Genomic DNA, 14790 nt, shown 5'->3' on the forward strand with positions numbered 1-14790 from the left:
CGTTTTTGAGAAGCCGTGGGGCTCCTGAGGTAGCTGCAGCAGTGTAGTATTAATGGTAATACAGCATAGCAAGTAATGATGCACAAACAGCGACAGCTATTGCCTCAATGAGTCATCAATCAGTGAGGGAATCCTGCTCCTTCCTTTTGACTGGGAACAACCTTCATTAGCAGCCGACTGTGTGTGTGTGTGTGTGTGTGTGTGTGTGTGTGTGTGTGTGTGTGTGTGTGTGTGTGTGTGTGTGTGTGTGTGTGTGTGTGTGTGTACTGTACGTGTGTGCATGGGCTTTAACTACACCCTGGTGTCTGCATGTGTAGGCGTCTATCTTGTCTTCCTGTCTATGTGTAGGCGTCTGTTTTGTCTTTGTGTTTGTGTCTATGTCTATAAGCTCGTGTGCCTGTCAGTTTTTGTGTACATGTGTCTGTATTCATGTGTGTGTGTGTGCGTGCGTGCAATAGGAAAAGTCTTTTTTCTTCCTTCAGCATTGTCTTTGTTGTTGTTGTTGTTGTTTATGCTTTGCTCTGGCACAGGAAGAGAGAGAGAGAGAGAGAGAGAGAGAGAGAGAGGCAGAGTGATAATCATAATAATACTCTGGAATAGAGGAGAAAATGGAGATGAAGGAAGGAGGAGGAGGAGGAAGATGATGAAGAAGAGGAGAAGGAGGATGAGGGGAGCAGCTGGTTCTTGTTACTCTGCTGCCCCCACATATCACTGCAGGAGCTATCAGAATATAGCCTCCCGCAATTCCCCTCTGTATGGGCATGGGCGTGTGTGTGTGTGTGTGTGTGTGTGTGTATGTGTGTGTGTGTGTGTGTGTGTGTGTGCACAGCAGCGTTTAGTACAGAGCTGTAAGTATTGCCGAGGGGATGAGGGCATATTTCAGGTCACAAACTAGCTACAGATTTAATTTGGAGAAGAACAACTTGATTATGTTCTCTCAGGCAAAACTGGCTCAGGGAAATGTAACGGAGACGACACAGGTGAACACACACACACACATATCAGTGCAGGGACACACAACTCGACATACGTGCATGTGAGGTGAATTTCTAAGGACTCTTTCACACTGGTAGTTAGGTCTTGTTTTTTTGTGGCACTGCGGTAACGGACTAAGTGCCGTTCAAACGCTGTTGTGCAAGCACTTGTCTTTCACTTCTTGGCGGCACATAAGGGCGGAGATGCTTCCACTGTCATGCTAATGTGTCCATCAAATCAACATTTTTCGAATGTTTGCTTTGTGGCACAAGTACCAGGGGCTGAACAATATATCACTTCAGCATCGACATCCCATTGTGCGCATGCATAATAGTCACAGTGCAGGACTAGTATTGTAAAGTAAGGAGGGCTTTATCTCGAGGATATGGAGAAGCCGACCAGTGGGACAAAGTTGCCGTGCAGCTAGGGGGGGCTCTAAATCAATTTTCAATCATATAAACTGCTTTTAATTATTGTTTTTCTATATTATTCTTAACAAGAACAACAATGTTTCCTGTGCATTGTAGCCCACACAGTCTGTAGATAATTATTATGATTTGGGACATCTGAATGGCACAGAAATAAGGAAATGTTATATGAGAGGCTGCGGCATGTGTACACTTTCTTCATCAAGGACTCAGGCCTATTACTTTGACGACATTGCCCATTTCTAGCCTGCATTTTACTTGATTAATTTGTTCATTCATTAAGCCCATAACGATGTTTGTGGCATTACACTGCTAGTATCTGTCAGACACTGAAGATGACTATGATCTACACGACAGCACAAGTAAACACAAGCATGTCCCGCTACAACTTTTTCTTGACTTGTGGATTCGAGTCAATTTTCAATGACTGATCTGCACCAGACGTCTTTCTGATATTACATAATTTTTTTAGATTTAAGGGTTGTGGGATACATGGGAGAACATGACTCTGCATGCACAGCAACTACCAATCATTCCCAATCAATGCATCGAACAAAGCAGGGCCAACTTCGGTTGTTTGACTAAATGCAATGTTGCAAATATTGCAATGTCAATTTTTCCACGTGCTTACTGGCTTGCTATAAAAAAGTAGTTAAAGGTTAAGTCATTTTCAGTTCATTTGAAGCCTCATAATGAAAATACCTTTGAGGATGTTCCAACCTTTGAGAGGGAAATACTACACCGTGAGTTAATAATGGGATGAGCTCTCCCTGTCACGTCCTCCTTGGGGCAGAATCTGCAGCGTGTTTGGGGTTTATATTTTGGTGATCTTTGACCTTCCATTGTCCTGAAGTCGGCTGCTTCGGCACGCTGAGACAACAGGAAATGTGCTCACGCAGCAGCTCGATTGGTCAAAAAACAGAATCATTATTGGCAACTTCCTATCGCCCTGTTTTTAGCTGCAGCTAAGCACAAATGGACCCTGCCAACAGACAGATTGTGACCATCTTAGCACTAAACTGACTCACTCGCTCCTTATGAGATCATGGATCGAGAGGCAAACCTGCTTCAACAACAGAACTGAACTCTGCTGTTTTTACTCTCAGAAACACAAAAATGATTACACACTTGATCCACTGATTAAAATCATTTTTCAAAACAGCAAAAAAAAAAGGATAAAGACGTGTGTGGCTGCAGAAGGAGCTGTGTGAGACCTGATAAACTGTAAGATAATAGTGAGCTTAACAGACCATCATAGCCCCAGTCTTCATCTTTCTGCTCAGGCTAAATTAGCCACTATTAGCATAACACGCTTGCATGTAAAAATATAAAAATAAAACAGTACTTTAAGTGTCCACCATGAGTCTGACAATGTCACAGCAGAGCAACGATGAATCGATGAAAGCCCGTTCATTCTTGTGAAAGCTGTTGAGCCGAAGCCAAAAAGCTCGACTTCCCAGGCCGAACGCACGCCTAACTGCTGGTTTAGCCCTCTGCTTACGTGAAAGGGAATAAAACGATTTAATAGCGGTTCTTTAAGACTTTCTAATAGTGAAACTAGTCATTTAAAATGTATCCAGCATTTTACATCCTTCTTCTTTAAAAGGTGCTCCTTTATTTTGAAATTCCCATGGTGTGTTTGTGTCACCAAGGACAACAAGAATATTTACTTCATACGTCTGGGTGCATCTCACCCTAAATTACTTTTGTTTTGGCGGACTTTTTAAGATAATGGATGCCAGCGTGACCTGGATTTTGACAGAATCAATCCTCACATGTGTCCGATAACAACCATGTGCCCCTGCAAAGTGCCACACAGTAAATCCCACCTGCTCACTTAGAGTAAGCTGTCCTGGAGACCTGCATCACATATAACTGCCTGTGGGTGTAAAAATGAGAATCCCAGTGCAACAAGCGTAGTGGTGAAGTTTCAGCCCTCATCTAAACAGGGAAGGCTGACTGAGCACACACAGCACCTCCCTTCCTCACTGCGCTCATTCATTCACATGCAAAAAGCTCGTCCTACGCAACAGCCTTTGCTTTGCTCAAGGGCATGTAACCGGTTTTCTTGTTCACTTTCCCTGCCTCGCTCTGCCCACGGGCGCTCAGATCTGAAACAGAAAACCCTCTGGTCACAAGCATACTTCTCTCAAAACCTCTCGGCTCAGACGTCCCCTTATAAATATTCCTCACACAATGTCCAAATAAAAAATGTGATAAGGATGGACTTTATTATTCCCCGAGGGGAAACAAGGTAAGCAGCGGAGAAAAAGGTAATAAACGACGAATAAAAAAATGACATTTTAGCATAAATGTCTCCTTTATGCGAATGTAAGGTTTCTAGATAATTGCTCGGACTGATTTACGGCATACAGATGTGCAGATGTGATCAATAATTCTCAGTCCTGCATGTGCCTGCAGAGGGTTTTACATAAAACACTCCAGGATGGTACCGGGATGTGCACAACCACCGACCAACAGCAATGCAAATGAAGGCTAAACCCGCTCTATGACTAAGGATTTCCAAACATAAGATTTTTGAATATAATCACAAGCACACTCAACAGGATAAATGATGTTGTCCAGTGACACACACACACACACACGCACAGACACACACACACTGCCCTCTGCTGGAGGGCTCAGAACAGGTCCAGTGTCAGATACTAAAAAATATATTATTTATTTTCTGCTTTTTTGTTCTAATGGGTTGAAAATTGTCTGAAAATGAGTAGAAGATTTAGGTGTTCATCTATTTATACAGGCTCATAATTATAGTGAGTCAGTACAGTATAGTGCACAGACCGGTTATCTCAGTGAGGCTGATCTCATCTGGGTTTGTCAGATAGAGAAATGAGCAGATCGTGTGTGGAAGCAGCAGTGAATTGAAGACAGCGACCGTGTCCTTTGACCCCCGGTTTCCCCTACAGGTTTTCCGTCTTCAGTGTGATACCCTCTCCACGCACAGACACACACAGACACACACATTACTCCACAGGAAATGTTTGTTGTCTTTACGTTTCCAAAAGCCCTTATGGGGAAGCAATGCTGACACAGACACTTTTAAACTTCAAGCGAGTGAGTGAAACGGTCACATCAGCAGCGTGGATCATCCTGCCTCCTCTGCCCTCGCTGGAGGTCACTCGCTCACAGGAAAACCAGACCGACACACGACAGTAACATTTGGAAATACTTCATTTTAAAAGGCCCAGAAGGCAGTGGTAATTACCAGGAAACGTATTTGAAAGGTTTCACCTCAAACCAAATGATTTAATAATAAAATTCTGTCTTTTCCAACAAGCAGTTAATAAATAACTGGTAATTTTTTAAATAAATTTCCGGGAAACTTCCAACTGGTTTCTGCCTAGCTTCTGCTGATCATGCCATTTTAATTTCCAACTCATTTCTGTCTAATTTTAAGAGTTTTTTCATTCCAGCTAGTTGGAAATTAAAATGTATGATCAGCAAAATGTTAGCCAGGAAATGAAAACGTCTTTAATCAGCAGAAGTTAGCTGGAAAACCAGTTGGAAGTTTCCATTTCCAAGCTATTGATTAACTCCTAAAATAGCAGATTATTACTATAAATACTGTTGAGGTCATTTTCAATACATTTGGGTGTAATTATTGTGGTAATTTGGGCATAATTTCAAAGAAATGTCATACGTTATTCAGTAATTACCATCTACTTACCATCACATTTGCAGAATTGTGAAATTAAACAACCATTGTTATGGCAAACTTCTTATTAAGTTACCAGATTTCTATAAGGAGCGCTGTGGACAATAGTATCTGTGGGTGGGTCGTATTTCACTTTATCCTTAATATGTCAAAACTACTGTAGATTAATTATCCCGGTACATCCAATAACACTGCATGTGCTACTCTACTTTATCTGATGAGTGCTTAAGGAATTAATTTTGAAATCTCTCGCCATCTCTTTTGTAAGAAAATTATAATTTCCTGACATTCATCATTCAGGATCCAGTCTGCAGAAGTGTTCTCATTTTATCAGCCGGTGGATACAGGCTCCTACTTTGTGCTATTAATATTTTTGCCAGAGTGCATGTCACTATTATCAAAATAGATTAAGCTGCCTCGTTTTTGAAAGGAAGCCTGCCCCCCTTTTGCTTGTAGAGAACTGCCTCTAAAGAAAAAAATAATGTCACTGCGGAAAAGCTTTAAAATGCGAGTGCAGCTACGCAAAAACGCTGCAATAAAACTGGCAAAGGACACCTTGTTTGTGTTGTGCTCCAGGCAGGAAGACAGCAAAGACACAGTCCGTGGACAAACAACTGGGTGGGACTTCCTCTCCTCACGACCGGCTCCTGCCTTGCATTGTCCGTTTTTTTTTTTTTAAGATGCTGGCCAAGTGCCGCTTGGCAAGCAGAATATACAAAAAGCGGCTGCCATGAAAGCGCACATAAACACACGCAGACTAATTCAAACAAAATGGATGCCCTCGCTCACACGCACGCACTCTGAATACGGGCCCACATGATTTATCAGTCTGCCGGTACTGTAAAGCAATATGAGCGTCTTGATTTTCTATGCATTAGTTTTTATGCTAATGAAATACTTCTCAACATAAATCAAACTATATCTTCCCAAATTCATGTTATAGGCAGTAAAGCATGGTGGGCTTTGGTCACACACCATCTAAGGCTGCAAACTAACAATGATTCTCATTGATTATTCTGCCAAGTGTCATAAAATGTCAGAGAATAGAGACAAATGTCCATCCCTGACCCCCAGAGTGCAGGCTGATGTCTTCAGATGTCTTTTTTTATCCAAACATGAGTCCAAAAAAAGCAAAGATAAACAGTTTACAAAGATACAAATAGAGCAAAAAACAGCAAATCTGCTCGTTTGAGCAGCTGGAACCAGCAAATGTTTGTTTGTTCTGTCGGCGTATTGATTGTTTGATTGACTTGTTGCTTCAGCTCATTGTTTCAAAAGACAACGCGAGGCATGTCCGACCGCATGCTGCAGGATAACTGCTGAAATCCTGCATCTCACTCCCGAAGCGACGAATCCTTGAAAGGACCAAAGTGTAACGTGACTGAAGAATGAGTTCCTCCTGCACTGACTCGTCACGCCACACTTAAGTTTATACTGCAGCGCTGTCAACAGATAGAAATCATAAATCTATTTCTCACACAAGGATTTGCAGACGTCACTGCTGATAAAGTATAGACAGATTTGAAGGTAACTTCTCTAGTGAATGATTTTTATTAAGAGGCTGACGTTCAGACCGAGGTGACCTTCGGTGTCGCTGTTCAGTTATTTTTTTAACGCCTGCTATCAGCTGTATGTTTTCTCTGTGTGTGGGATCCCGCTGCGCCTGTTGTTGTTTGTCAGTATGTTGTGTTACCAGTCCAACACGTGACACGTGCACACCATGCTCTGATTCTGAACATAAAATGGCTTGACACAGTGGAACAATATATTTATATGACCCTCTGAAATAGTAGAAAGACACACATGGTGTGAGTTGATGGTCGCCTTATTACATTTGCAATTTTGGATAACTGCTCAGACAAACAAGCTGAAGCTAAACAAGGCTTCATTCATGATTCATTCATGATTTGTGACATTTTAAACATTTTAGATTTAGCATTTAAGCCCTTATATCATGAGCATCTGTCATCATATCATACTGTACTGCAAATATGTCTTAAGTTTAACCTTTTGACGACGCTTACACGACATTTTTAACCCGGACCCGATGTTGTACCCGTTTAACTCGGCGAATAAAGTGGGACTGAGGGAGCTGGAAGCTAAGTGAGTCGCTGATTGATTAATGTCTTCACCAGTAGCTACTTGATTCCAGCGCAGTCCCACCAGACAGCAGTTAATGAATGACACTTAACAAACAATTAACTCTGTGAACCAAATCCCCACACGTCCGCGAACAGACCATCGACACCGTTATTTAAGACCGACAGAGGAAGCTGTGAAGGTGAGCTCAACTCGTGGTTCACAGAAAAATCACAAAAGAAGCGCTCTGAAAATCCTTATATCATATTTGTCGCTTTATATCAATGAGGACACATTATTCATTTCTGAATGTATTTGGACCTTGAGTTAGCTGCTGACTAATACCACACAAAAAACATGCTGATTTTTTTGTGAAACCTAATTATCTCAGCTTGAAAAACCTTTCAACAAGGTTTGTTATAACTCAGGGAACTGTATGTTTCTCTAACAATGCCCGAGTTCGACTAGGCTGCAACACACTGGACCTTCTCCACGAGTAAATCAACCGTTTCTCAAACGTCCCTGATGCTGCCAGTTGCTTGTCCTCCTTCAAGGATACGTGTCTGGAAATGCAGCTGCAGGCTACTGGTAAGCTAGCTGTGCCAGTGTTTTTGAAATGTATTTTTTCCACTTTGCACGCGCAAATTCGCCACGTAGACTGATTTCGATTCATTTTTGTCACACCCCTATCATTAACGTTCTCGTAACGTGACTGTATGATGAACACAGATGACACTATACAAGACACAACTGTCCCAAAGTGCCAAAGCTGTCAGGGTGAAACAGAAAAGACAAAGTCGTACTGTAATTTAATGAGTTTTCTGCAGTAATTTAATACTTTGGTTTACACTGAACCAGAGAAAGACACAAATTCACACTGAACAGGACAAACAAGTCAGAGCATCTGCACACAAGTAGAAGAATAGAAAGTAAAAGTTATATACGGGTTATATTGTAATAATTGTTAGATTTCAAGATACTGTTGTGTGCTGCGTCCTACACATATGGTTTGACCTCTAGACTGTGTTTTATTTTTTCTTAATGTGTACTGTACTGTACCGACAGGGTTATGGGTCTATTCTCCTGAGTGGGTCGAACATGCAGAACACGGTGTTAACAGCGTCAGAGATAGAGGCTCGACTCCCACCGGATCAAAACAAACATGTATGCACTCTCAAGTCCATAAGGAGCTCAGGATGAAAGTGCCAGCCAAATGGCATATAAAAAAAATAAAAAACAGAGGTATAATCCTGGTTAAGACAGTTACACAATACACACTGGATGATGTGCAACAAAAACAAAAAAAAAAAAGTGCTTGTTTTGGGGAAATTAAAGGTCACAGGAGTGCAGATTTTGTTCTGGCTTTGAACTTTGTGAGGATTCAGGACTTTAAAGCTTCAGTACAACCAATTAAAAAAACAAGATAAGACGAAAGGGAGGTTCAAAAGGTTAATGTCTTTCTGTCGAGTGTTCAAATTACGAGCACCTTGATTTCATTTTGATGTAGATACGAAAAAAAATCTATATTCTGCAAGTGATGAAAGAACTGACTCTTTTATATCAAATCAAATTAATAACAGTTCATATGGTTTCTATTAGGGGCTCGGTGATACATCAATATATATATATAAAGTTCAACTTCTCAACACTATTGTATAGTTTGTATCGATGGCTATCTCGCCCAGATCTCCTCACGGATCCGATAAGGGGAAAGGCTGGATGCAGCGTCGGATGCCGAGGCCCATTCATTCTTATCTGGCGCTGCTCAGTGGCGCATGAAGCTCAAAAAGTTGGACTTTTTCGACTCTGCTGCACAGCTTCCGTATTGTGCAGCTTCACAGAGCGTCTTCTAGACTTTCCCGAACGTTACTGGACTGAATGGATCGAGTTCTGATAGTGAAACGAGTCATTTCGCGAGGCCTCACCACGCTCCAAAAAGCTTATCCGGCTATTTTTCAGCCACTTCTCTCACAATTTGATTGGTTTGGTTTAATCACATTAATGTACTGAATGTTATAGATATAGATAGAGGTGTATGGTCCGCCTGCTGCTCTGTATCTACCTCTTTGGACTGTTTGACCCATGGCGACCCTTTCCTCCTACTTATATCCTATTTAATTGTACATTACTTCTTCAAAATTGTCACTGGATTGCACCTTTTTGGTCTTAAATACCGACGATCTTGTTTCACTGATTCACAGATTTCTAGAGGCTCTAAAATGTAAATGTGGGGCTTTGGGCCGAGGCAAACACTGGAAACCGTGACGCCTTCAAGATGCCACATTTCACTGTTTGTTGGATTTAAAGCGGCGTGTTTACATGTGTTTTTGGCACCAGTGATACTGTTTACTGTTCTTGTGTGTGCAGCATTTCCTCTATCCATACATAATGAGTTACTGCTGTATTCTTCACATTTCCCCTCGCACAACATAACATGTCTGTGAAGATAAGATAAAGTCTGATCATCACCATGGACGATATTCAGTGTTTTTTTTTTTAGGTGTCCGATTGCCAATAAAGTAATTTCATTTAAAAATGCTCTGATGCAGCATCTGTTATTTGTCTGTGGTCTCACTCACTCACGTCCACTACACCATCTGATTTAGGGATGTTATTGATTAATGATTAATTGTTTAACCGCTGGCAAGAATTTAACTGGTTTAAAATGTATGAACTGACAATGAGAGACATTAAAGTGTCTACTTACATATTACAAATACTTGCTCATGAAATATGTCACCGTAAAACACCAGATACTAGTATGATAGAAGTATTTTGTTACAAAAAGATCAGAAAGTACAAAAAGACAAGTCAGTTCCAGTTCTTATTATCGGTTATCGATCCCCTGATTACAAAAAGGGGCAGATATTCAGTATTATTCAGTTATCTGTGATTTCTCTGTCAGATTTCCGACGAGATAAACTAATTTAAAAATGTGCTACTTCGTCTCACACATGGTAACACGTCACAATTAAGAGCCTGCGTACACTGAATAATCTGCAGAGTAACGAGAAACTACAAAAGTGGTGCAGAGGAAGTATAAAGCAGCAGAAAATGGAAATACTCGAGTAAAAGTACCTGAAAACTGTTCGGAGAGAGTTTCATTTTTACTGCAAATGAGTATCGGACCCAAATATCGGTTTTCAGTCTCCTTGATTTCTAATAATCATTATCGGCCCTATAAAAACATATCAGTCGACTCCTACTTCCCAGGCTTCCTTCTGTTACAAATAAGAAATAATGACCCAAACACTGCTACAGAAGTGAAACTACAGGATGGAGTCTGTTTCTACACTGCCTACTTTTACCTCTTCAGCTAATCATCCCTCCTCTGGTGCACTTTGTGTGTCTCATTTAATTAAGACGCCTAATTAAGTCTCTCAATATGTCCGTTAAGGACAAAACACTGTTAAACCTTGAATATCACGACAGTTTAAAAGCATTTAAAGCCTTTAGCAAGTAGCTGAAATGCACCTTACCTCTTGTAAATCGATTAACCGACACCCCGGTCGACTCTCCATCGTCTTTCACAGCTCTCATAATGTCCTCGGTCTCCGGAAGACGTCGAAATGTCTCCTAACACCCGCGTTGTCTTCAGTTGTCCACAGGAAGCAGGTGAAACTACAGGCAGGTGTCGACCTTCTTCTGTCCCCGGTCGCTACATTTAGTAAAAAAAAAAAGTAACGCGAGTATCATGAAGTAATCACCGGCGTCACCAGGTGTTGATGGCAGCACGCGCCCCGCCGAGTGCCCGCAGCTGCGACCACGCCCACCGCGCTCTGCAGGCACGAGACAGTCAGAGTGACAGCAGGCTGAGCGGGTCTGATGGAGGTAAAGGTGCAGCAGCCATCATCAAAACACATGATGGACACCTGCTGTCTGTCAGTCCACCTGAGGGGCTGCTGGGACTTCAAAAGCTCAATTTAAAATAAATGTTTTTTTGTCTTTATTATGTGTCCTTTGTCTAGAAACATACAGGAGTTACTTTGTGTCTTTATTTTGCAGACAACATAAGCAAAAAGTGAGTATTTCCACACTGTGATATAAAAAAAATAGATTTGACAGCAACATTGTTGAAGTTTATCGATGGTAAATGCAAAAAAATCTGCCGAAAAACAGGAAACTTGAACGACTGACTGCTGTGGAAGAAACTGGAGGTCACAAACAAAAGTTTTGATTCATAAAGAGTTTTTTTTTTCATTCTTTTACTCTTTTAAATGATGATTTCTCAGGGAATAATGATGGATGTTACATGAGTACAATTTGATGCAGATGCAAATAAAAATCTGTATCTAGCAGATTATCAAATATGTTTTATGTGCTATTGGATAAAAGTGGATTGTTGGGACTTGGCAGAGGTATACGCTCTCCTCAGTACCATTCTAGTTTTACTTGTGGCCGAGGCAAAATGTCTGCTTGCAAACCCTCCTGACTGGTTGCACATGTTCAATATTTGAATCATTTTAGAGGCAATATTACAGCTGATGGCTCCAATCCTCTCAGAGAGTCGTTCAGAATAATGGCTCATTGTTCCTTTTTGTGAAGTGGGCGGCCGTTAGCAGGTTTATCCTTAAAATATTCACCAGGATGATGACGGGGGAAGATCTGGATCAGATTCAAACGTTGAAATCCACCAATATCGTTTTGCATGTGTACTAGATTATCATCTCGCTCGCCTGATGCCGATGATCTGCATCGTAAACAGGATCTGTAGGTGATGATCTCCCTCTGCTTTGTCAGTGAATGAACGACTTTGAAGTTTCCCTCCGTATGAAATGTGTTTTGTAAAACACGGCTGCTTTGCCTCGAATGAAATTCATGCATCACGTCATATTCTCACAGTTCATGTCAACAGGACTGGATTCAGGTCAGTCAGAAAACAACAATATCAAAACAACCGCTGGCTCCAAACAACTCTGTCCCTTTGTTCGCCGTTGAAAAGAAGAAAGGAAAGAAAGTGATTTCAAAGATGAATTAATTTGGTGTAATAGAAGTCGTTTCTTGTGCGCTTTCTTTCCTTTTTTAGCGTCTCGTGGCCTGTTTGATTCGTCTCGCGACCCCTCCTGTGGGTCCTGACCTCCAGTTGGGATCAGTTGCCTTAACCACATAAAAGACAACCTGTAACACAGATCTACATTTCAAAGTAAAAGTATATTATTACCAACCCCCTTTTGCACCTTGCACTTTAGCTCTTGCTGCTATACGCTGGATACAACTAATAAAGTCGTACCAACAGCTTTGGTTGGGTACAGGTATTATCACCCCGGGGTACAGTATGCTTACTGTTGCTGCTGTATTTAAAATATCTAAATTACAATGCACAATCTATTCATTATTTAATTACATTTTTATAGAGGCAAGATGTCCAGATAAAGCTGTTTTTCAGACACATTAAAGAGCCGTTGCAAGCAGAGAGAGCTGTTATCAGCTGCAGGAGTTCTGGGAGTTTCTCGGCTGTTAATTATTTCATGCCCAGCGCCCTCAGGTAGATGTGCTTTATACACCGCAAAGGTTGCATCCCAGAAACTATAAAGCTTAAAGCTCGTCTTATAAAGCTTTTATTTGTATCTGTAGGTGGGAGTCCAACCTTTGATCATAGCAGTCAGACTGCACGCTGCACCTCATTCCTTCTTACTTTTGCTAAAACTAAAGTCCAAGTTAGAAAAAGTCTTTTTTGTTTTAGTGGAGTCAGATTGTGGCTCCAGCTGCAGCATCAACACTGAACTGGCATACTAATGATTCAATCAGGGTTTTTTATCATCCACAAATAGGAAGAATCACAGATCTCGTGTCCACGTGAGATTTAAGAGAAACTGATTCTCGCCTTCATCTCCAGCGGGGCGCAATGCGCTCTTGTTCTTGATCTTCTCTTCTCAGAACAACTGCAACACATTTCCACCGCTGCTGCTGCAATAACGAGAGCAGCTGAGCACATTACACCGGCTCTGAGTTTGCAATAGAATAGGTTTCAAAGTTCGTCTGCTGGTTTATAAATCACACAACAGCCAAAGGCCAAAACATGCTTCTGATATGTTTGAGGAGTATAAACCCGGTTGGTCCCTCAGATCTGAAGGAAACAGGTTTTGTGCCTCCGGTCATGAGCAAACACGGTGGAGATGCATGCAGACACTGTGCTGTACACACCCAGGACCACCTGATGATGCACCTCGACTGGAGACACTTTCAAGTCCACATTTCAAACGATCAGAACGATTAAAACACCTTTAAATGTGTCTTGTAGGCTTCATGTAGCACCTTCTGCTGTATTTTAAATCTGCTTGAACATAAATTGATAAGTTTAGTGTGAAAGTGAATTCCTGACTTGGAGGAAACAAGAGAAATCTTAACTCAAACTCATCTCGCCAGATGGAGTTTTAAAGGACGTATTGAAAACATTTTTAGGTACCAAATAAAAAATAATACATCTACAGCGCTTGTACTGTAGAAAGGTTCAGAATAAAAGTGTCGCTTTTCCTCAAAGACATTATTATGATTGTAAATCTGTAATTTTAAAAGTTTTGTTGAGTCCAAAATGATTGTTTTGGTTATATCCGTGAAAGAATTCAGCCAGTTGGTTCCAGCTTCTCACAAGGTTTGTGAGCCAATAGCATAACGATGTTGGCGTCACGTGGTTTCAATGTTTCGCCAACATCGAGAGTCTTGGTAAGTTTATCTGTATAGCACAATTCAGACCGCAAGGCAACTCAAAGTACTTTACAGGGGCGTAAATTACATTAAAAGACATGAAAAACAAGTAGGAAGACATCAAGAAACAAAACATTAAAACAAGCTAAGAAATAGGAAAATAAGCTAAAAAATAATATATTTAAAAGAGACGAGACTAAAGAATAAAAGTCACAGTGCAGTTCAAAGTCTTGAAATTGCTCCAGTGAACGGCAGAGCAAACAGAAAGGTCTCCAGCCTTGATTTAAAAGCAGTGAGAGTTGGAGCAGACCTGCAGTTTTCAGGGAGTTTGTTCCAGATGTGTGGTTCATAATAACTGAGCGCTGCTTCTCCATGTTTAGCTTTGACTCCAGGGACTGAAGGCAGACCTGCACCAGCTTCAGCAACATTTTTTCACAAGATTTGCATTTTCACATGTGAACAAATAATTTTAACCTGTGAAAATAAAATAATGTCACATGTTAACTGCCCTTTGACAAGCGATTGGCTTTTTTCACATACAGTATGAATGAATATGTCAACGTGAGGAATCAGCTTCGTTTCACATGTGGAAAAATACTGTCACTGTTTCTGTGACCCGTGTTTTAGTGTATGATTAGTGACAACTTTGCAGAAAAAACACAAAGTCTGTTAATTCAGATAAAATAAACGCTCCTGATAGAATTAAGCAAACATCTCGACACTGATTCATCTGTCTGATGGTTTAATAGTGCGAGTGGTTGCTGAATTTTAGGATAAACCAGGAAAATAAACCTAAATTCTGACATCTGAAGCTCCTGAACTCCACAGGGACTGAAATCCATATTTTTTTCTCACTGTAAGAAATTCACCAGCGCCTGGAAGCGGATTAACATTTTCTCTGCCTGCAGTGATTTCCTTTTCATTTCTCTGCCATATCGACGCTTCACATCTCCCCTCCATGTGTTTCACCTCTCTTTGAGCTGG

Source organism: Pagrus pagrus, assembly GCF_965226575.1.
Source record: "Pagrus pagrus genome assembly, chromosome: 18".
Lineage (NCBI taxonomy): Eukaryota > Metazoa > Chordata > Actinopteri > Spariformes > Sparidae > Pagrus > Pagrus pagrus.